General features: G+C 40.9%; 1 long non-coding RNA gene across 1 annotated transcript in view; it reads left to right on the top strand.

Annotated features, from left to right (window-relative positions):
• LOC138963126 (uncharacterized) overlaps positions 1–21,932 on the top strand; it is a 154,160-nt gene that overhangs the window by 45,410 nt on the left and 86,818 nt on the right. The window lies entirely within an intron of this gene.

Below are 21,932 nucleotides of genomic sequence, written 5' to 3'. Positions count from 1 at the left end.
TTTATGGGTATGACGCTCTTAATCACAAGGGAAGTAATTTACTGATGGTGTGTTTTCATTTCATGTGGCCTTCACCGATTTGAATAATTTATTTTAGCTTATCCAATTATAGTGTGGATGAACACTGTCTCCACTCAAAATAGTCCTTTGCTATTGTACATTGTGAATCAGCATTTTTGTTTTTGTTCTGTTTGAATAAAGTGCAATAATTTTACAACCAAAGTGTTAATGTTAAAGATGTTTACATAATGTGTGAAGGATGATGCATTTGAAAACTAATATTGTTAAATGTCAATTGACCCGTGACAAGTCAGCAAAGTGCAATATCCAAGCATGAAACCCGCACACAATTCCCAAACAACATGCTTTCTTTTCCACAAAATTCCATCCAGGTGAAAACAATTATGTGAACGTCATAACATGGTGTTTTTTTACATTAATAATCAAGCCTAACACCAACTAGCATGGTGTTAATAGGCATTTGAGCAATCTTTAACACCAACATAACATGGGGTTTTGCATGTTAAACCAGCAATAACATGATGTTAATCACATTACAAGCAAGCTGTAACACCACCAAAACAAGCAGTTTTGCAAGTTAAGTCTACGATAACATGATGTTACTTGGCGTTAAACCAAAGCTTTAATGCCATCAAAACTTGACATTTTTGCATGTTACAGATATGCTGTAACATGGTTTAACATGATGTTTTGACCGTCGCAAAACGCGCTGAAATTCCAGGCAATTTCGCAGCGATAACTTCAACAAAATCCAATCAAAATCTGGCGTTGTCGTGAACACCAAAATGTGATAAACCCATTGAAACTTGAAGTTTTGTTGGGATTTTGAGTAGTTTTGTAAGATACAAAACGCCACTTTTCGCCCAGTGATTATCATAACTCATTAGCTGTAGTGTAATTTAACCAATACAAGAAAAATGATATATCAATCACATAGGCCCCTGTATAAACAATAACATGTTGCATCTGCATCTTACAGGGGCGGACGAGGGGGGGGGGGGGGGGGGGGGGTTCTGGGGTTTCCGGACCCCCCACCCCCCCAGTCCAAAAATAAATATAAAAATTGTGTTTTTTGGGGTTGAGTTTCAATTTTTGGGGCATTGATCAGTGACAAAATCTGCTGCCTGAAACTGGTAATGATCATCCTCAGAATGCACCAGATTGCACCAGATTGCACCATTTTGCATCCTTTTTTTCGAAATTTTACGGGGGGGGCATGCCCCCGGACCCCCCTAGCAAGCTAGGCGCCTTGCGCCGTCGGCTTGGTGCTTCGCGCCTTCGCACTCATATCTTCACAATATACTTTTGGAACCCCCCCCCCCTCCCCCATAAAATGAACTGATCCGCCCCTGCCTTATTGTACCTCTGCTATATTAATCCTAAACTATGTGATGCTATGAAGTGTTAATTAGAAGATTATCAATATCAAACTTAATTTGCTCAGAAATATTCACACAACTATTTCAAATGAAATTCTAGCAGGTTTTTACTCACCAACACATCTCGCCATATGTCAGCACAAGTCTCCACTGGTTGCTCAGAAGGTTCAGGCCCTTTCCTTTTATGTGTAACCACAGGCGGAAGGTATCGTTCACTGGACCACCACTATCATAGAAAAACTAGTAGTGTAACATACGCAGGAAGACAGGTGTCTGGGGTCAACACACTGCTGCATTTCGCTTTCTTACGCTTGACCAAGGCAGGAGAGCTTGACACACACTGTGGATCTGAAGGAGTGACAACAACAGCATCACTGGAAGTGTCAATTCGCTGTACATAGTGTTTCTTCGCTCGCTGGAGTCGAACAATACATGTCAGACGCTGGTAGCAGACGACACGATGATAGGTACTCGTTTCAGCTGTTTGTCCATTTGCGACTCGTTCCGTCAATTTTTTGGCTGACAGCCTGTTCTTCACGGTCAAGGTTAATCCACTCAGATGCACATGTCAAAGCTTTTGCCCACGAAACACTTGAAAAGGGGGTCAGTTTTTCGTCAGTGTCTACATTCTGAAAATATATCGTGCAGTTCGCTGCCATGATGATATGTCCCGGCGCGGAAACAAACACAGACTTTACATCATCAGCCACAGTCAGAAATATCACAAGAAACATGTGCTTTGTTGTGGAGTGTACTAAAACACCAGTGTACAGGCACTCTTTTTTCACAAGAACAGTTATTGACTGGAACAACCTTGATGACAACACGATCCAGTCGTCAACGGTCAACGAATTCAGAGGAAAACTGCCAACCGCTGATTAAAACACCAAGTGCTCTCCCCAACTTATCCGCCAACGAATATTCCCAAGTTTGGGACCTGTTGGCGTAATACATCAAGATCAAGATCAAGATCAAGAGCTAAATTCTCATTGGTTAAAAAGCTTTTCACTGCCGGGACGATTTTCCATGGGGAATAATCGTGGCTTCTGCAGGGAGATAACTGCCTCTTTGCTAAATTAATTCATTAATAAAATCAGTACAAGCGTATACGCAGCTATTAGTGCGTGAACATTGATGCATTCTATTCGTTTAGTAGTTAGGTACCAGGTTTTGCAAAGTTCACATGGTACCCTTCTCCGTATAACCAGCTTGAACGATAGAGTTCTACGCCGTGTAGTCGAGTAACTGTCTTAAGTAAGATGAACGAAATTGATTGCTCGTTTTGTCTCTCGTTCAAAATAACTCATAAATGAAATGTCAATGATAAATTAAAATAAAGATTTGCTGCACTAAACTATATGTCAGTGTGTGTGTGCGTGTGTTAGTGTGTGTGTTGGTGAGAGAGAGAGAGACACATGACACAAAAAATCATGACCCATGATTTCATTGTGAAGCCATCGGCCATACACAATATGGGATGGAGGGGAGAGGTCATTCGTACGAACGCGAATATCGAACGCAGGGGAACAAAAATGTACGCGCTAAAGATAAGCAGCCGAATGCACATCATGGATGTCTGTGTTATTTGTCAAGTCCCACAGTTTGTTTTACTTCACATTTCACGAAAGTTTCGATTCATGGATAAACCATTCGGTCAAGAGAAAAAAAAAAAAGTGAGAGAGAGAGAGAGAGAGAGAGAGAGAGAGTTATTTTGGGGTGATTTTGAAGACATGATTTATTTCGACATCGAGTTTAAACATCATGTCGAAGTAAAGCACCAAATTTCGTGCGAGAGTCGAGTTATTCCTACATGAACACCCCCACACAGGGTCAGTTAATCGGACATTTGTTAGGGTCAGTTAATCGGACTATGACAAATGTCTGATGCCTAGCGACATCCCTGTTTGTACCTTTTTTGCTATTGAGGAAATGATAAACAATATAATAAACTTATTTTTAAATCTGTTTGCAAAAATCCAATAATAATCACAACTTTAATGAACAAACTAATCAATTCATTTTTAGGCTTCCCAGCTGAATGCAATCCCATTGTCCTGACTTAGTCAAACCATATTGATATTGACCAATATTTCAATCAATTTGCTTAAAAACTGCATTCCCTCGGTACCATGGCAACCAGGGCACTTGAATGAGCAACCAAATTCTTTCCCCGACAATAATTTGTAGAGTACATTCAGGCAGAGCATTGCATTTCACCGAACGAAGATTTCTCTCCCTCGTATCCACCATCCACCCTCCCCCAACCCTGTTGTCCCATGCATGGTCTATTCGTTTGCATTTTGGTTGAGAGTGAAAGATTAACTCACCGACTCGGAGAGAGCGAGACAAGTCTAAAAAATATCAGCCAGAAACTGAGTTCTAGCTTAATTTGGGGCACTTTTCTGACATTTACCAAGACAACGCACGTTTTCACGGTTTATACAAGGCTGGTCCGGTCTCCGCGACCATGCCTCTTTTCATTGAAACTGCACCTTCAGACTCAGATTTCATGAGACACCCATACAATCAAAAGTTCGTCTGCTGCGGCCTCGTCCAAATCGGTTTCTGGGTTTTGTGGTATGATCAGACATCGGAATGAATCCGTCAAGGTCTTTCGCTTGCGTTTGTGAATAAATGCTGTTATAACGGGTATCTGACATAGCATTTCGGCTGTGAACTTCGAACGAAGCTAACTAAATATCAAGAAGGCGACGCAGGACAGAGTCGAGAAAGGAAGGAACACTGCAAGTACGAAAACGAATCACAAACCTCGTAGTCGTCGAACCTCAACATCAAGATGGCGTCGAGAAAGAGGCCACTGATGTGCGCATACGCAATAACCTACTAAATTATCATTTTCGGTTAGAACTTGCTTTCATGTTGAACTTCGACAATTGCAAACTAAATTTTTTTCTTAACTTTTCAGCGAATGCAACGAAATATCTTGAAAATGAGATATTTGAGTTAAGATAGCAATGAAGTAATGTAAAAGTAAATAAAATCAAAAACAGAAACAGAACTTGAAACTGAAACTACTATATGATTTCAGTTCAGTCAAGTTACACTGACGCAGCGGGGCGGGGATGTAGCTCAGTCGGTAGCGCGCTGGATTTGTATCCAGTTGGCCGCTGTCAGCGTGAGTTCGTCCCCACGTTCGGCAAGAGATTTATTTCTCAGAGTCAACTTTGTGTGCAGACTCTCCTCGGTGTCCGAACACCCCCGTGTGTAGGCCACGCAAGCACAAGACCAAGTGCGCACGAAAAAGATCCTGTAATCCATGTCAGAGTTCGGTGGGTTATAGAAACACGAAAATACCCAGCATGCTTCCTCCGAAAGCGGCGTATGGCTGCCTAAATGGCGGGGTAAAAACGGTCATACACGTAAAAGCCGGGGGAGTTTCAGCCCATGAACGAACAAACAAAACTGACGCAGCGCGGCCTACCCGAGCGTTCATCTTACAAGTGACAGAGATACTCATATGCAAAATGACAAGATAAAACCAATTTCACAACCAAACAAAATCAAACAAAAATGTACAAAATAACAGAAAAGAAACTAACAACTGGTTCAGTCGGCGCTGGGTGTAGGCGGTTGCATTGTCAGTTGTTAGCAGTGGTAGTACTAGTGGCTTGAGTCGAACCCTAGTGCATGTTTTCTTTCTTTATTTTCTTTAAGGTAGTTCACTGGACCCGTTAAATATAATTTGGTTTCTCCCAAAAGTTGGTTATTTTTTAAGTTCGATCTGTCTGCTATGCATTCAGCATAAAAAAATTATAGGGTAAAGGGTTCGTTTCGGAGCTATGAGTCTCGGAAGACAGTGCCCGTTTTGAATTTTGGACCGAAAAATCGAAAAATGGGTATGTTTTGAAAACGGCCAATTACACAAACATCTGCATAGGAATAGTCATTTAAAAAATATCACCCAAAGCAGCAATGGGCAGGTAACGAAGTGCACTGGTAAACGAAAATGTTGCGCATACTCAAACTTTGTGACGTCACGTCTTTTGCCAGAGTTTATTTTAAATTTGTTCCTCATGTTGAGGTATTTTATTGCTGGTAGCCTGGAAATAAATTACGATTTGATGAGATGGGTTGTAAACGCAAGAGCGATCAAAACGGCATTAAAAAAAACGACAGGTTGGTAGTGTTTTTAGGGGGGGTTCACTCCCTTGATTAACCCCACCCTTTGCACTATTACTGTCCAGTGTGCCTCAGAAAAATATGTGTCACGATAATGTAAAGGGCTGTTGTCCGATCATTTGTCTCAGATATATGAGCCAACTAAATTATGTTTTTAAAAACCACTGTTACATATGACCTCTGTTGAAAGTCAAAGGTCACCGCAACTTTGAAAGGCCACAAGTCCGATTCAAATGTAATAAAAACGCCAATCAAAAGGTGGAGGTCACTTGTTTGATACAAGTGTAATAATAAAAATTAATAATCAAGGCTTGGTTTATAATTTTGCTTAATAGTGCGTACTGTTATTTGTTACGGTTTGAAGGCTGGGACTTTTTGAGGGTGGAATTAAAGCAATTTTTCGCCTTATGGGCCCCTTATGCCTCGAAGGACTTCAATTATTGTATTATCTGCTGCCAGCGTACAGTAGAAAGAGGGCTGCATACACAAGACACTTGTTCTTAATACAACTGGCTGTTATTCTAGTTCAAACACCGGTTTTAACATGTGGTATTCTGATGCAATCACGCTGTGAGCATCACGGGTTGGGAGACACTCTCTTACCTGCTACCGGAGCTTCAATGTTAGCTTTGGTGATTATTACGATGTCACTGGCAAAGAGAACGGCTTTGTACCGATTTCATTAGATGCCCACGTGTTTTTGACCTCGTGGTTGGTAGGCGTGTCGCATTGTTTTTATTTCTGGCGGTGTCGTCATTTTCTGACGTCATTTGTTCTGGGCCGCGTCACCACACTTCCGCTGCCTGAAAAATGTGACGTTTGTTCTATTTACGTCATTCGAATGTTCGACGTGTTCTTCTTCTTCTTCTTCTTCTTCTGCGTTCCCTGTTCGATGTGTTCGAATTCCCAGCCTGCCAGGAAAAAATGGCGACACAACTCAGTGGCTTCCCTTTGTGTATGAAGAGTAATATCCCTGTCTCCATTTGACCTGCCTTAAATTACTTTTCTTTTTCGCTCTCCCCCTCCCCCCTCCCACTCCATTGACTGATCATAGACAGAGAGACAAGTGAGACAGAAGCGCAAAGAGGGAGACAAATCCTGCCCGCTTGCCGATTACCGTCCCGAACACTTCCGATCGTTCTGACTAAATTCCGCTCGACCCCGCCCGACCTCAAACTGACGGACCAAAGCATATATATACCTTACGGTACACGTTATATTTTTGACTTTATAGTAATTGTATGGTATTTTCTTGCGGTGTGTACCAAATTTTGAGTCATAAACATCTAAAATAATCTAAAATAAGGGAGTTATGATGCATTTTCAAAGAGCTAGAGAGCGAAAGTGAAAGCACTGGGCACGGCCAAGTCAGACTGCTGAGCAGTTGATCCGGCCGATAGCGGTTTAGACCCCACCGCCCGAACTCAAACAAAAGCATCCGCATGTAATATTTTTTTTTTATATATCTACTATCTTCACAACATTATCTCACGTTGCACCAACTTTTAAGTCGTAGAAACTTAAAAATAAGGGAGTTGTTGCGACCCATCTCGTCATCGGCGCTTTTCCGGAAATGAACTGCGCTTTGTTAGAATTCCAACAATGGCCGCCATTGTAGGAATTCCAACTTTGCGCTACGCGATTCTAGAAATGTACCGCGCGCATAGTGAGAATTCTGCTCTTTCTTAGAATGCGATGTAAAATGATACAAGTCATGATGGCCCATGATGATCCTTGTGTTTTAAAGTGATCAATGCTTAGTCTTGAAAAAGCAGATGCATTGTATAACGCACCAAACCAACCGAATTACAAAAAGCAAAAACACTTTTGATAACTTCGGCGGGCTGTAACAACACAGTTCAACGACCCATCCCACTCAACCAAAACGCACCAACTTTACGTAATTTTTAACGTTTCAGATCTTACATTTTACAACAACTACAACACAACAAGAGTGTTCCGATATAACTTTTCACTGGTAACTATCGATTGTAATAATTTTTTTACTCAGTCTTAACTGATTACTAGTTAAACTCCCACAATCTCTCTGGGCTGCAGAGACAGCATTTCGTCCCCTTACTGTGTAGGCTCTTGTCACTGCATGGTAATCTAGGCTCTTGAAACGTAATGTGCAAGTCTGTGCGCTATATTGATGTGATTGATTGTTGCAAAATGTTGATTCAAATTAAAGATGATTTCAGCCTGTTGTAACAAACTAACACTCTACTCTGAGAAAAAAATCATTGTGTTCAAAATAGATCGAGACAGCAGCAACTAGCTAGCTGCATGCGCTGAGTGTCACTCAGTGAGAGAAGTGTTACACAATGTGCCCCCCCCCCCCCCCCCAATTCAAGACTTCCCCTGTAGACCTTGCTTTTTCATATACCTTATTCATGACCTGTGAAAAGGGTATACTTTTTTGTGCCAGACGAAGGGTTGCCATTTCTAGAACGAGGCAGCTCGTTTCCGGAAATGCGGCGCATTGTTGGAAATCAAATGAGGTTTCGGGAAATCCCGATTATTCCAACTCTGCCCAGGATTCTTACTTTGCGCCCAACAGCGTTATGATGCATTTTCAACGAGCTATAGCCGGAGAGCGATCGAAAGCATGTCCGACTTGTTTTAGACCCCACCGCTCGACCTCAAACAAAAGCATCTGTATGTAATATTTTTTATATATCTAGATCTACTATCTTCACAACATTATCTCACGTTGTACCAACTTTTAAGTCGTAGAAAAAAAGAAAAAAAAAAGAAATTCCTACGAGGTAGGAAAAACACCCTCGTCAAAGGGAAATAACCTACTCAGTTGGTGGCAGTGACCCCGTCAAAGGGAAATAACCTTCTCAGTTGGTGGCAGTGACTGAGTGAGAATGGTTATTTCCCTTTGACCATTAAGATGTCCCTCTATAAGTCATTGTATAATTTTAATCCACCAATAACTCCCTAACCGTGTGTTTGACTGGTCCCAATTTTTGTAAGGACCGTCTCAAGAATGTATAGAACCTGTTCACCAAGTTTGGTGACGATCGGTCCGTTCATTCTTGAGATCTATATGCGAACACAAACACACAAACACACAAACAAACACATCGAGCGAAACCTATACACACCCCTATACCGGGGGTGTAAAAAGGGAGTCATGATGCATTTTCAAAGCCGCTAGCTATAGAGAGCGAAAGTGGAAGCATGTCATGTCCGACTTGTCATAATTATGAAGTCTTATATATCGCGCGCGTATCTCCAGACTCGGACTCAAGGCGCAAGGATCTATTTATGCCGTGTGAGATGGAATTTTTTACACAATACATCCCGCATTCACATCGACCATCAGATCGCAGCCATTTCGGTGCATATCCTATTTTTCACGGCCTATTATTCCAAGTCACACGGTATTTTGGTGGACTTTTTTTTATCTATGCCTATACAATTTTGCCAGGAAAGACCCTTTTGTCAATCGTGGGATCTTTAACGTGCACACCCTAATGTAGTGTACACGAAGGGACCTCGGTTTTTCGTCTCATCCGAAAGACTAGCACTTGAACCCACCACCTAGGTTAGGAAAGGGGGGAGAAAATTGCTAACGCCCTGACCCAGGGTCAAACTCGCAACTTTAGACCCCACCGCCCGACCTCAAACAAAAGCATCCACATGTAATATTTGTATATGTCGACTATCTTTACAACATTATGACACGTTGTACTAACTTTTAAGTCATAGAAATCAAAAATAAGGGAGTTATGATGTATTTTCAACGAGCTATAGAGAGCGAATGTGAAAGCATGTCCGACTTGTCTTTAGACCCCACCGCCCGACCTCAAACTAAAGCATCTGCATATAATATTTTTATATATTTACTATCTTCACAACATTACCTCACATTGTACCAACTTTTAAGTTATAGAAATAAAAAATAAGTGAGTTATATATGAGGCATTTTCCAAGAGCTAGTACTACAGAGAGAAAGTGAAAGGCATGCCCGACTTGTCAGTTTTAGACCCCACCGCCCAACCTCAAACTAAAGCATGTACATATACTATTTATATATATATCCCATGACCTCCCTTCTTTGTCTCTGTTACTTCAGTATGGGTATATATGTTGTATTTTTATAGCTCAATAAATACATCATGGACTCCAAAAAATATATGATAGTGCAGATTCCGATTTGGGCAAAGAACTACTTTCCTCCCGACCTTTGACCTCGCGCCGAACAATGTGACACATTTGTATGAAGTTCCAAAATCGTATTGCACGGCTCAGAAAACCATATCAGTTGCACGCAAAAATGAATCTCAGAACTGATCTGATGTATGGGATGCAATAAACAAACGTTTCCTTCATTATGAAAGCAATGCAGATCGAAAAAAACGAACATTCAACTTACAAGATACCCAGATGCTAGCGAACCAAAACAAAAACACGAGTACCCTCCCTTGCATCGTTAGCATACGACTTTTGAGAGTCAGTAATGTGATTGGTGTGCGTCTTCAGTTTCTCTGGCAGTGTCGGTGTGGGAACTGACAGAAGCTAGGGAGCACAGATAATAGAAGCCCTGTCACATAGACTAATCACACAATCAATACACATTTGGCTCATGTTTTAAATGACAGTTTCGAGTTTGTTAGTCAAACTCAAAGCAACAACACTGTCACTGGTGACATGCGTAGCGAGACCGAGAAGCGTCCTTACCTGGCACGGTTTGGCTTCGCTATCAAACATCGGCTGTTTCACGTGTCTACTCTTTTGCCTGGCTCTGCAGTAAGTCCACATTGACGATGAAGGTATCCAAGAACTTAACATGTGTGTATTTTTCCGTAATCCAGTCATATTCCTTCAAAATGCAATCAATCGGCGGTGACAGACGTGTCAGCAATTCGCGACTTCACCAAGTTGGTCCCGTTTTCCTCACACCCATACCAGTTTAGGTTCATTCATGCAAACACACTCGCAAAACAGTTTATCACGTAGATACATTTCAAATAGGGAGCAAATGGTTAAATCTAAACCTACATATTTGTTCCCTAAAATTTGCTTCTCTGTCAATAAGCCTAATTGTATAATAACACGTTCGAGAAAAACAACGTGGAATCGATTCTGAATCGGGTAAGCCAAATGGGTCCCAAACCCGTTTCGCCCGTTCTGCCGACCTGAAACGCAAAACAAAAGAATTGTGCGCTTCAACTAAATTAATTTCTATACGACTTCATTACTTTCTTGCAACTTATGAACCTTTACTTAAAGCTTTTAAATGGTCTGAAAGTAGTGTTACCGCGTACTTATCGATGCACTTATTCGTTTTATTTTTTCAGCGACGGTCACTTAGTTTAAGGTTGCAAAAGGGCTAAGTCTCGCTGGCACCACTGTTTTACAGTCCACAGATCGCAACAGTGCCGCTAGTAGTCTACACTTTGTGTTTGATGGTAGAATGGGATATACAAATTACAACACTCGTGGTTTTTGGCTCACGTAAGTGTAGCCTATGCGATGGTAAACTTTGTCTGTCTGTGCGTGCGTGCGTGCGTATGTATGTATGTATGTGTGTATGTCTGTGGTAGAAACTTTAACATTTTTGGCTAAACACCGAAATACTCATTTCACGTGGTTAATTTTCAAGCACCATCTTCAAATTATTGAAGCAATGATCAACATTGTGTCGGCATGTGTGTAGTTAAAGCGTGTATCCAAAGAAAACGGGTGGTGGGGGGTTTTGAAGGGGTACAAGCAGTTGACTGATTTGTGTCGTGTTTGGCATGTAGACGGCAGGTCAGGTGTCAAGATCAGGTCAGGGGTCGCGCGAAGGATTGTGGTCCAGTTCTCACCTCGCCGATTCGCCGGGGAAGACGATTTCATGTTGTTCGGTTTCTAAGCTCCAGAAAAGTAAATAAAGAAGATACCAAAGGGAGATTTCCTACAATTTGATCTGCACAGCGTGTTTCCAATGTCCACGCGAGGAAGAGCTGTCGAAAGCGCGGCAGTCAGTGTCGATCTTGCAGCCGTATCCCGGTAAGTTCAGAGACAGATCTAGTGTCTCCCACTCTGATAACGTGTCACCTACTGTTAATCCGTTTTGTTTTAATTTCTTTTTATTTCAGCAGACACGGATGTCAAACACAGTGCTAGGCAGTCACCTCTAGTGAAATGAGTTGATCTAAAGTGCCTGTAATGTTTGGATGTCTTTGCTCGTGGTTCGATTTATGTGAATTTCAAGACTTGCAGTAGAGTCTCAAGTTAAGTTTACTCTGCCCGAAAAAAACTGTCCACCATTTACTTGAACATGCAGATATAAGGAAACGGAATGAATCTGTTCTCAAAGTCAAAATGATCACGATTTTTTCCTCAGATTCAAAACATGCACTGTCATGGTTTTGTCTGTACAATTTAGTAAGTCTTAAGTACTTTGCAACAACTTCCTTGAACGTGAAAGACAGTTTTTGAATGCTAGATCTGTATCGCGTTTCATTCCAGACTCGATCCTCTCTTTGATTGTAGATCTACTGTTTGCTGTTTACGCACTATCATATGATTCGCTATGTAACGTTTGGTAAGCTTACCTTGCCACAGCTTTCTTGTCTTTGTTGGCATTTCTGGCTGTGTTGACCGTCAGAATTATTTTAAGAACCAGGCTGCTGCAGTCGACATGTTTCGCATATTGTAGGGTTACCATGCTGCATAGGTAAAGTGGCTTGTATAACCTGACTATTCTGTTTCAAAACACTGTTTATATTTGTGTAGGTTGTAGTCATCATAACTAATCGCATTTTGCCATTTGTTTCAGAAAGGAGGTTAACCTACAACAAGATCGACGCTATGTCAGATATATGCCTCAGCCACATGAAGACTTCCGAATTTAGATCTACTCGGCATGGTGACAAGTCTTGATGAAAAGTATAGGACTGAGGACAGCAGTGGAAAAAGTGCCCACATGGCAGGTACCTAACCTATTACCCTAGTCATTTTATCTGTTTGCCTTCTTTTGAAAATTATACATGGAGTTGATATGATGCGTTAGTTTTAACTGTGTGTGTGTGTGTGCGTGTGTGTGTGTGTGTGTGTGTGTGTTTGTGTGTGTGTGTGTGTGTGTGTTACGGAGTGAGTGAGTTTGTGTTATGTTACTGTTTGTTGATTTCTTACGGGAGCCTTGAAGGCTTCGCCTCTTGTTTTATATGGCTTGTATTTCAGTCAAGACCCAGCGGGAATATCAATCGAGAGCCACTCGCCAGAGGCTCGTGTCTCCCGATGATATTCATCCGCTGGGTCTTGACTGAAATACAAGCCATATAAAAAACCACTCGTGTTGTAACCTATACATATCTACTATTTTCAAAACATTGTCAGTCTCACGTTGTACCAACTTTTAAGTCATAGAAACTATATACAGTCTGAAAACCGTTACGTACCTCAGGTACGCAATAGCGAGTGCAATCTGAAATTGGTATCTACGGTATCTACGGTACGTACGATAAAGGAAATTGAGTGCGTCCCAGGACCCGCTCTTTTAAAGTTTAGTGCGTCCCGGGACCCCCTCCATAGATTTATTCTAGGCGTCCGGAGACGCCTAGTAATTGGGATCAAGTGAGCGCTTGCCTATGGACAGGATAACTCTGCGGTTGTCTATGGGACACTGCCACATTTACGTCTTGAGTTACTGCCCTTACTTTTTTTTTTTTTTTTTTTGGACAAAATTGTTCAACAAAAACATCGAAGGTCGAATTGTGCAGGGTCAACCGCAACAAACTCTAACCATTCATACATTGAAGTATTTGAGTGACTTATATACCGACATTTTTACTTCTTAGTTTTAGCACAGGTGTAGGAAAAAATCATGAACCAAAATGTTATTTATTTTTTAATTTAACATTTGTTTTACAAATGTGACCATGGTCTTTCAAACATACAGTAACATTAAACATTGTTATGTTAAAAAAAAGAAAAAAAGAAAAAAAGCTTTTGTGCACAAATCAGAAAATACATTGTACATTTTACCTACAGGCCAAACAGTGTCCGTGGCGGCAAAGGACCTATATTTTTAGATCAGTCACTGTGGCAATTTGTCAAGAACAGGCGCTTGCATTTGGATGTGTCCACTGATAGTAGGTTTGGTTGTGATCAATCAGAATGATGAGGAATAAAAATGTATGACAGTTTGTTATGATGACATGTAATTCACATATGCTGAAATGTAATATTATACATGATATAATATTATTATGGCTGTTGCCATGACCATGAACCCCAAGAAAGGTTTAATGTTATGTAAAATCAAAATACCAAAATCAAGCACCTATTTATCTGGTCTACGGCGTGTGTGTTCTGCTCTCTCTTGGCACACAGCCACAGGTCAAAGCAGAGGTTAACTTGAGTGCGCGTGTACCTAGCGGGTGATTTCTATTAGGGCCTTTTAAGCAGACCGCGCGCTGAGTTATTTCGAGTTACTCCCCTTGGGTACGGGCAAACTCGCTGTCGAAGCCACGCTGCAAACTGAGGAGTAGATTGTGTGTGTGTGTGTGTGTGAAGTAAAGGGGATGGTTTGCGTCCTGATATTAATCAAGAATAAATTTTTGGGGGAACAAAAATGTGATGTATAGCTCCCAACAGTAACAACAACAGCAACAACATTATGAAACAAAAGCAAGACGAAAACGCAGTGAAACACATCAAAACCAACAGCTAACTTCGAGTTTAAGTCACTGCAATAACTTGTCATAATTCCAGACGTTATCTGGTGTTTTGCTCATTGCGACAACTTGTTTAACACGATGTGAATAGCCCTCCGTAACCCCAGCGAAAACGTCCAAAACGCAGACACCAAAACTCGATGTTTTACCGTGTTATGCATAATACTAACATCTCAGGAATTTTATTGCGTTACGGCAGTTTTTCTAATGTGACATGAATCGCATAGGTATAATGCCACACAATTCAGTTGATTAACGTGATGTTTGATGTTATATGCCAAGTTAAAGTGCCAAAACGAGACTTTTCGCCCTGTGGCAGAAGTGGAAAAGTTTTTCGTCTACACCGCGGAGGTAAAACCGACACAGAGGCAGACAACCTACCTGCACACTTCCTGTATAAACTGTGGATAATCGTCAGCGAAGGTGGGGGACATTCTGCTGGAATTTTGCCAGTGTCCGGTGGGGGGGGGGGGGGGGGGTTAAGTACTTACATTTCACAACTTAGGCATGTTATTGTTATTGTTAGTATTGTTACTCCTCACTGAAACCAAGTAAAGCAGGCTGTTCACCCTCAATAATGCTTTTACTGTATTAGTACTGTCACAGTATGTTTGCATGCAAATATTAGTAAGCTTCCATGAAATATTGAATATATATATAATTTATATCCATTTCACAGCACTAGGATGGGATGTCTGGCACTTTGAATCACTAACAGAAGCACTGCCTCTTCCATACCCATCTCCTTTTTGAAAAGAGTATACCTATGGACCAGTGAATGGTTACATTTTAATGATCATATGGGTTGCTCTGATTTTATTCAGGATCAGGTACGTTTGTTTTTTTAACCACACAAACACTTAGACAACAATTATCAGAGTATGAGTTTTTCCGCGTGTTGATTTTTATTTAAATCCAAGTCACAGCTTCTGTTTTATGATGAGTGATGTAGTTTGAAACACTTGGACAACAATTATCAGAGTATGAGTTTTTCCACTTTTTGATTTTCATTTAAATCCAAGTCACAGCTTCTGTTTTATGATGAGTGATGTAGTTTGAAGTGTTGGTATTAAATGTTCACTGACAGTCATTCTGTGCTGGTATTCCCATTTTCACCTGCAGGGTTATGAAATATATGGGGAGAAACTTGGTCAGTAAAATCATCTTCAAGCGTGAACTGATATTGTCTCTGTTTAAAATTACAATGTATTTCGTGAACACACCTTGAGAATGACCCTTGCGTGATTTAAAACTGCCTGCTGTGAATACTGTTGTCATACTATGAACTTTCTTTTGAGAAAAACAAAAAGAATGAAAAGCTTTTAACTAGCTTGTGAATGAGCCTCTTACTTCCATGTGGGGCTATAGCTGCTTTGAACTATTTTTAATGCCTGAAAAGGATAGTGATGGAAATTACTAGTTTAATGTCAGGTGTGACATATACTATTGATTGAACTATTTTTTTTATTAATCTGCAATTTTGTTACAACCTACTTTGTTTATTTGGTGACAAGCTAGTGGGAGGCACTTTTTAGACTTTTAAAATGTCAGGTATGGGAATTGTTAGCAAAGTTTCACATTTTCTGCAGTTGAATCCATATCTCCACAACAACAAAATGTATGGTCTTATGAACAAAAACACATACTTTCTGTGCTTGTTCGAAGGTAAAGACATATTTCTTTGTGTTTGTTAAAAGAAAAACCTCTTAATTTTGTCTGTTGTGAAGGAAAAGTTTACATGGTTTCGTCACCCAACTTACAAAATTTGTCCCACAAAATGTTCGGTTTTTTTTCTCCACTTTTTCTTCCCTTCAGTTGCCATGTCTAAAATGTACACATTACGTAAAATACTCCATGTCAAAATCCAAATGTTTAAGGCAATGTGACAATTATTTTAAAATATCATTACACTATTCCTATAGCTTTGCCCAAATATAATGCAAGTAGGGGAGGTAATTGTTGATCCATATATTCATCTTAACTTTTTACGCATATGGACGTAACTCCTTAACTTGCATTATTTTTGTGCAAGAGGATGCATCTCAAGATAGTTGATATTTTCTTATTCCCAAAAATAACGACAATTCTGTCCAAGCAGATTTGTTTTTAATTTTTATTTACAGAGGACCATTGTCGAATGTATATGGTTACTGTTGAATGAACATTTGAAATTGATTGGCTGATTACTGGTTGTTTTTGTTTTGTTTTGTTTTTTTACTACAGTATGAAGTTATTATATCTATTTTCTTTCATCGCAAATAAACATCTTCCTTTCTGCATACGTTTCACACCTCATTCACGTATACAACTAAATTCCATACCAAATCATCTTGCATTTTGTTCACCTCTTTCTACATTTCTCTAAACATTTTCAGTTATTTCAGTAGTCAAACACCTTTTCTTCCTATGTGGATGTTCTGTGATCAATGGATGGCGCAGACTAACATGAACATGTGCTAGAAAAATAATGTAAAATGTTTAAATGTAATCTAATGTCAGTTGTGGGCAAACACTTAACCAAAGTTAAAACGTGACCTCAAAAATGGGGTAATATGCAAAAACTTAAAAAATATATCAATATGTGATGTCATGTTAAAGCTGTCTGCAAGCAGATTTCTACACCTTCTCGTGTCATGGCCTATCCGATTCCTTATATCTCAAAGTGTCTTCCACTTAATTTTCAGTCATTTGGCTGCAATCAAAGGAAACAACAAAAGCAACGAAAAAGTTTTTATTTTACTGCGTTTTAGTGAAACATGCAGCCAATAAACACATATTCACTTGCAAAATTATACAACAAACTGTATCAATACATGTTTGTCACATTGCATTCCAAAAAAATTATCTACGATACCAAACCTAGAAAATAAACTGTACTTACATGTATGCGCGTCTATCTAACCGCACCTGGGATAACTGCAGTGAGTCGTCAAAAATAGTGTTTTTTCTGTGCGTTTTTTTTCAAATAATGCAATAACAGCACACACATTTGCTTGCAGAATTAAACAACAAATTTCACTGATACATGTTAGTCATTTTGCATCCAAAAAGAATGATCTACGACTCCAAACTTTGAAATATAAACTGCACTTATATTAAAATATTCTGTCAACACGTACTTCAGTTTAAGGCCTAAGTACTTAAGCATTTAGGGTCGAATCTACTTCCGCTATATTCGAAAGGGTGTGCTTGCCAGCTTCTTTAATGCAAAAAATTGAAAATATTATTCATGACGTTGCATTAAAAAAAAAAAAAGCTTTCAGATCTTAGAATGTCATTTCATGTTTAGACAAAAACTTCAAATTGTTAAAACATGTCATTTTGGGGGGGTAAAAACTTAAAAAATACTGAAATTTCATGTTGCAAATGCCTTAGTGGGCAAAAACTAAAAAATGTTAAGGTGTGACTTTATTTAGGCACATTTCAACTCGCTTCTCATCAAGGATAGCAAAAATGTGATTCAAAAATTTTCTTATTTGTATATTACACTATTTTTTTCCGATCAAATTAATTATTACAAAAATTGTCTAAAGTGACAAACTATGAAAATCATGCATTTAAAAAAAAAAAAAAGCTTTTAGAGCTTTCTGATGTCGCTGTAACACTTTAAAGCTGCCAGCATGCAGATTTCTACACCTTCTCGTATGATGGCCTATCCAATTCCTTATATCTCAAAGTGTCTTCCACTTTATTTTCAGCCCCGTAGAGCAAGTCGTTTGGCTGCAATCAAAGCAAACAATAAAAGCAACGAAAAAGTGTTTATTTTACAACGTTTTTGTCAAACATGCAGCCAATAAACAAATATTCACTTGCAAAATTATTAAACAAACTGTATCAATACCTGTTTTTCACATTGCATTCAAAAAAAATTATCTACGATACCAAACCTAGAAAATAAACTGTACTTACATGTATGAGCGTCTATCTAACCGCACGTGGGATAACTCTGTAGCAGAGCGTATATTGCACGCTCTGCTCCGCAGTGAGTAGTCGAAAATAGTGGGTTTTTTTTGTGCGTTTTTGTAAATAATGCAATAACAGCACACACATTTGCTTGCAGAATTAAACAACAAATTTCACCGATACATGCTAGTCACATTGCATCCAAAAAGAATGATCTACGACTCCAAACTTTGAAAATAAACTGCACTTATATCAGAGACATCTCTGCTTACATTAAAATATTCTATCAACCCGTACTTAAGTTTAAGGCCTAAGTACTTAAGCATTTAGGGTCGAAACTACTTCCGCTATATTCGAAAGGGTGTGCTTGCCAGCTTCTTTAACAAAAATATTCATTTTGTCAAAATAACATGGACGCCTGTTCATTTTGAATGAACATTTTTCTTGTAGTACGTGTTTTCGGCTTCTAGTGCGTATAGGACGCAGGGACGCGCGCTATGGGGAGCCCTGAGTGTACGGTCTGTGGTACCTAGACGTGTGTGGACACTTTGTGGCTCTGTGGGTAGACTATGCTTGCCCATAATTGTGACCCTCCACCACGGAATGAGTCGCATGTCACCTTTGCATGATTTTCATATTTTTACACTTTCCGGCTAAAGAGTTTTTTATGCTCTATCCAGTGGTGAAATGAAAACCGTTTTAGAAAAGAGCGAAAAATGTTTGAGTTATAAGCCTGTGCCTAAGGTGACTCTCACACTGTTACCATAGACTCTCCGGACTATCAAGCCTAGCGCAGAACCGCGCGAGGTGACATGCGACTCATTTCGTGGTGGAGGGTCACATTATTATTACATTTTTTTCAGGGACGGATTGTAATCAGCCCAACATTATCAGGTTCGACGTCATATCTATATATCTTGTCTCATTATTTCACGCCCAGCAATTGCGGGATGTCTATGATGGCGCTGCGCACAATTCGTCTCCTGGCCGGGATAGAGGTGTTATTTAGATGTCGGGCCCATGTGATGTGAGAATAGCCACCAAGTGGGGGCCGGGTAGCTCAGTTGGTAGAGCACTGGACGCGTGATCCTAAGGTCGCATGTTCGAATCCCGGCAGGCACGGACACGCGGGGTGCAGACTCAGAGACGGTATCCATGTCCCACCCCCGTGTCACCACAGTGGCACGTAAAAGACCTCGGTCATAAGTGATTACACCCAAACACGCATACACCTGGGTAGCGCGACTCTTGTAGAGCTCTGCTAGCGTCCCACTGGGAGGAATTTCCCAGCATTGGGATAATAGAGTAACCAACCAACCAACCAACCAACCAACCAACCAACGAAGTTTGTTCAGCAAACACTCCCACTCCAGGGGCGGAGCAGTTAAGCCAGAGGGGGGGGGGGGTTACAACCTGGGGTCCAGGTGTAGACCCCTTGTGGGGTACAGGTGCAAGGCACCGGCCGTTGGGGTGTTTGGGGGGCGAAGCCCCCCTGAAGCTGAAGAGTTTTAGCTATTTTATGAACAGTTTATGGCTTATCATTGATTTTAAACATGATTTGTGTGTTTGTTTGTTTAACGCCCAGCCGACCACGAAGGGCCATATCAGGGCGGTGCTGCTTTGACTGACTAACGTGCGCCACACACAAGACAGAAGTCGCAGCACAGACTTCATGTCTCACCCAGTCACATTATTCTGACACCGGACCAACCAGTCCTAGCACTAACCCCATAATGCAGGCGGAGCAGCCACTAGATTGCCAATCAGTTTTAAAGTCTTAGGTATGACCCGGCTGGGGTTCGAACCCACGACCTCCCGATCACGGGGCGGACGCCTTACCACTAAGCCAACCGTGCCGGTTTTAAACATGATCAACTGGTGTCAGCAGACACTCATTATTTCTTTTAAAGTTAGTATTTTAAATCTTCTTTTTTTGACAGCCGGGGGAGGGGGGGGTCGAAACCCCTGTAACCCCCCCCCCCCCCCCCCAATCCGCCCGCCCTGCACTCTGCATACAAAAAGTAGCCAGGCTGTGGAAGCATGGTCCCATATGTCCAAGTGGAACAATGCTTTTATCTCATGTAAAAGTCTGGACGGACCCATGGTGATAAAACACAATGTCTCACAGGCGGGGGGGGGGGGGGGGGGGGGGGTAGTCAGGCGTTCCTGCTCCGGCCGTATTAGCCACCATTGTGGCAAATCTTTCGCCAATGGCAAAAATCTAAAGAGACTTCTCCTCGGCTGGCACAATGTCTGTGAAAACACGCTGCAAATCCCTTAGAAAACGTGACTGTCCAGGCTATCCATCCTTGCAAGCTAGAGAGAGACACAAGAGAACATCTGCTCTTTACGTCTCTAGCACACAAATGTGTAAACATGAGGGCTAAGGGGGCACTGATACCATAGGGGGAGGGGGGTTGGGGGTGAGATTCCTGGCCTCAGTGGAGGGGACACCATAGTATGACGGCATAATTGCGACACAAGTACAAATTACATATATCACTTCCACATTGATAATGTACTAATTACCAATGACATGTATAAATATTAATGCGGAATTACCTATATAAACGGACAACTATGACTATTTCTAACGTTTGAGGCTGTTATGCAATCAGGAAAATTATATAAAAGGAATATTTACTTCTATACCTGCAGCAGAAGGGATCTGGTTCAACCCACAAAAATGTTTTGTTTTGTTTCAAACATGTAGGTCCACTTGTGGGCGTCAGGTTTGCCTGATTACAGGGAGAATGCACCGGTTGTTTTCTCGGATCTTGCTCCTTGTAAAAAACATGTTTCTGCATGATCTAAAAACAAACAGAAACGGCTACAGAAAATGCACATACATTTATATTATCACAGATATTTGTAACTTCTGGAGATTTTAGTAAATGTATAATATGTGGATATTACTAAGACTCACAGGTATATTACAATTGCTTGTCTTAACATGTGCTTGTATAAGACCTCAATGAAATGAGTAATTTTACTTTTGGTGCTACTATGCTGCCATAGATCCCTTTGGAGAGTTTCCTCTTTAGTCGGCTGGCCGGCAAAGTTACCAGCGGCAGAGTCCGCTATATTATACAATTCGCGGCTGCTCTTTCACACTTTCCTTGAAGGCGTACAAATCCTTGCCGCGGCACCCCCCTCCCGCTCCCCGGTGAGTAGACATGAAAGGGGATGCTAATAGCCCCCCCCCCCCCCCCTCCCCAAACCCGGGCCGCAACACAGAGCGGAAAACGACGCTTCCCGGCAAAATTTGCTGCTACCCCCCTCCTCACCCCAAACTACGGCCGATGCGTCCCTGCGATCGAATCAGACATCAAATGGCACCGCCATCAGCTAGCTGCCCTTGCGCTCACTCCCCCCCCCCCCCGCCCCCCTTTGAGATAACTGCTACTCGACTGTCCCGTCAACACCTGGGGTGATTGACCTCACAGATTTGTTTATGCAGCCTTATATTTAAAACAAGCACTGAACTGAGCTAACCTGTAAATGACGGGTACCATGTGTTATCAACAGTTTTCTATTATTTCAACGAGTGAGAGAAGACTTGCCAACAGGCCAAAAAGAAACTAAAAGAGAGAGAACTTTATTTTACAAGGATAACAATTTAAGGCTAAGCGAAAGAGTTCTCGTGATTGTTTTAATTAAAAACACTCATTCATAAAAACTAGAGGCTATGTTTCTGATCAAAACGTGACGAATGATTAGTCTGCTGTCTCGGCCTACGCGCATCTCTCAAATATGACCTTCTCTTATCTACTGGCTCAGAAGATTTATTCTACCCCCAAATAGCTCTTCT

This window comes from Littorina saxatilis, linkage group LG3 (genome assembly GCF_037325665.1).
Source record: "Littorina saxatilis isolate snail1 linkage group LG3, US_GU_Lsax_2.0, whole genome shotgun sequence".
NCBI classification, from domain to species: domain Eukaryota; kingdom Metazoa; phylum Mollusca; class Gastropoda; order Littorinimorpha; family Littorinidae; genus Littorina; species Littorina saxatilis.
This window is presented reverse-complemented; position numbering and strand designations above follow the sequence as displayed.